The following is a 3,637-nucleotide window of genomic DNA, read 5'->3' as shown; positions in this document are numbered from 1 at the left end:
ATAATAATTAAAATAATTAATTTCACAGCATCAATCACTATGCAATATTAAAATTCATCATTGACTAAAATACTCAAATAAGATTTTTTGAAACGATGTACGTTATGTACGTTAGCCTGAAGGAAAGATGAGTTCGAAATAGCAGAGAACTCGAAATAACCGAGTTCGAAATAGCTGATAGTAAATGACTGAAAACATAAGGGTAAATCCAAGGGAATTCGATCTTCCTTCGAAATAGCGGGGCTCGACTGTATTTACAATAAAATCCACACCCTCGATAAAATACAACGGAAAGTAGACAATTACAACACAGTGATACTTAATGATAACATAAAATAGCTAAATAAATAAATAAACAAATAAATAACTTTTTGTCTATTCACTACAGAGTTTACAACAGTTACTATTATTGGAAAAATGCTCTGAAAAGTTTAATTTTCTGATAAAATTTTGTTCCTAAAACTGGCTACCCTTACCAAACCATATGTAAGCTAGAAGCCTCTCGTAGACCTTTGTTTAGTTTAGACCATTTATCTGATCGAATGTTATCCATAGCGAATGGTGCTGAAACGTGTAACAAAGTCATTATTTCGGAGTGAATGCGCAGAATTCTTACGAACGAATAAGTTGGAAACATTATCTGGCACAAGACCATACTTGACTTTATACATCAGTACTACTATACCTTGAAGACGTCTATACAACTGGGAAGGTTAATTAGCCCTCTCTAAGAGTTCTTCATACGTATCCGAGTGGGATCTATATATGGCTCTCAATGCCCGTTCCTGTATTCGTTCCACCTTCCAGTTTGCCTGACGACTCACAAACTGATGCCATATTAGGTGGCAATATCGTTAAAAAGTCGTGGCATACCGTAACAGTATTATCATTGATGTGGCTTAGTTAAAATTGCTGCAGTGAATTAGACACAGACGCATTTTAATTAACATTTACCAGTACAGATACGAGTGAGGCGGTTCTTGAATGTACAAAATGTACAAAAAAGAGTGCTGCCCGAGCAGAGTTGTTGTTTTGCTCAGTAAGGGGCTGTTTACATGGAGAGAGGAAGATCCTAGAAGGTGGAAAAAATTTCGTTGATGCAGAAAAGGAATTAAAGATGGCGGATGACAATAGCGGTGACATACAATGCTGGCCCTTTTGCTTTCTTTACTAGCGGCAATAACTACCTTTCAGCAGAAACTGGCAGTTCTTTACAACTGCTAACGTCAGGCGAAATTTTCAGCCTTTATTGCCTTGATTAACCACCAAACGGCCTGCCATCATTCTTGTCTAGTTTGACCCTAGTCACCCTAGTAAGAGAATCTTCCTAGCGGAAGAAGTTTACTTCAGGGGCGGATGTACTGTCGCAATTTGTAATAATCATCGCACTTTGTAATAAAAAAGCTGTCGCAATTTGTAATAACTGTCCATCGCACTTTGTAATAAACTAAGCTGTCGCAATTTGTAATAATTCCATCGCACTCTGTAATCTTAAATCTCGCAATCTTAAAGAAGTAATAGTGGCTTCCATATTTTGGCCAACTTAATCAAACGAGGCCTGGAAAGATTCAAAATGTTTACTGCAAATAAAAAAAAACGTCACTAGTGGCAAACCTTCGAACCACAACAGAAACCTAAACACAAAATCCAATTAGTCGCTGGCTAATACCTTCGTATGTACCTGTTTTTATAACACTCACCTGGGGTCTTACACTGAGCCGGCTGGGCATTTGGTCCACTATTCTCACTTGAATCGGTCCCATATAGGAACAAAAGGAGTACTCATTCCATCTTACAACAATTGTTTTCTGTAAGGAGTCCACTAAAGCAAATACCATGGGGATGGTAAAAAATTATCTTTCCCTGCGTATATACAACTCATAAGACCTTGCAATTCTTCCGAGCGTGTTCTGGATTACTGTTTTTCTACAAAATGGAAAGGATGGAATAAACTATCCATTACAACTTGAGTTACCCTATCTAAGGATCAAACCAAAGACACAAGGCCAACAACGTAAAAATTGATACCCTATTAAAGGCTCGAGATCCTCAAAACCATACCCTATCAGGCGGTACTTAACTTACATATCTAGCCCATCCATAAATGGGATTATCCCCCCCCCCCCCCCCGCCGAAGACTTCACGTGTCACGTGGCAAGCAAACATGGATTTGGACGACGAATGCAAGGTTATTCATGAATTTTCTGTTGTTAAATGTTGCCTTTCTTATTTAAATATTTTTGAATTTAAACGTGATTCATATCTTTTTGGTGATATGTCACAGGAAGTTTCATGTCTTTCATATCGTTTCTAGTTAGTCACGTGATTAATCAAGGCAGAAAAATTTGTAGCGGAAGACATGCATGTTTGACCAAAGAAAAAGTTACGAACATGTTACATGCTAGCAGACGTCATCATCTTTGTTTATGAAGTACCATGCATATTTTGGCATTATATTTATGTTGACGAAGTAAGTTGAATCACTCTCAAAGAATTATTACAAAGTGCGATGGAATTATTACAAATTGCGACAGCTTATAGTTTATTACAAAGTGCGATGGACTGTTATTACAAATTGCGACAGCTCTTTTATTACAAATTACGACATGGTTAATTACAAATTGCGACAGGTATTACAAAGTGCGATGGATTTATTACAAATTGCGACAGGTATTACAAAGTGCGATGATTATTACAAATTGCGACAGTACAGCGGATCTATGATTTTTTTAGGAGGGGGTGCACTCGTCTCTTGCTCTACTTCAACACCAATAAACCACAATTTTTTTTGCAGAATACCAGTTGTATTAGAAGAAAACCGCAGGTCATCTCAGGGGGAGGGGGGGGGGGGTTCGCATCCCCTGCACCCTCCCCGTAGATCCGCCCCTGCAATTGGTGTTATGAAGTTCCTCGTGCTAGGATCGTTGTACCTCTTAGCAAGGAAGATCCTACTACTACGAATATCCTCATAGCGCTAGGGACAAGTACAACCCTTGACATGTAAACTAAATAAAGAAAACATATGGCGCTAGGTTGATCCGCCTTCTAGAGTCTTCTAGGGCTTGATTCTTAGGCTCTGTCCACACTGGAATCTGGGTATTTTTGAAACCGTATTTGTATTACATTCCACGAATCAACATTCGGTACACATGAAGCCAGTGAATCCGCTCGGCGAATCTGTCCGGGCCGCTGTGGTATTAAGGAGAACTCTGTATTTATATGTATGTTTTAGCGTTTTGAGAATTATACTAGTTGTGATTTCCCATGAAAAAGATAACAATCATTTGTGGCGATAATACTGATCGTAACTTGAATACCGAGTTTGAGCCCCATGTGATGACTCAGAGGTAACTGCGAGAGCGAAAAGGCTTGGTCAAGCGTAACACTAGGGGCGGGAAGAAACTACATTGTAGCTTCTCCTGCCGCCACAATAACTTGAAAGGAAGAGGGCAAGAGAAAGACACGGAGACACCGGGAGACATGAAAAAGAGCTGTAGATGAGAGAAAGAACTAAAAGGGCTTGGACTGAGGTCCAGCGTTATAAGCTAGGCCTCTATCGTTTCCCGAGACAGAGACCGTAATTAGTAAGACCCTTTTTACCACATAGGGAAAGCATTAGGGTTAAATAGTCTTGGTA

Source organism: Porites lutea, chromosome 4, assembly GCF_958299795.1.
Source record: "Porites lutea chromosome 4, jaPorLute2.1, whole genome shotgun sequence".
In the NCBI taxonomy this organism is placed as follows: domain Eukaryota; kingdom Metazoa; phylum Cnidaria; class Anthozoa; order Scleractinia; family Poritidae; genus Porites; species Porites lutea.
Note: the sequence above shows the minus strand (reverse complement) of the source record.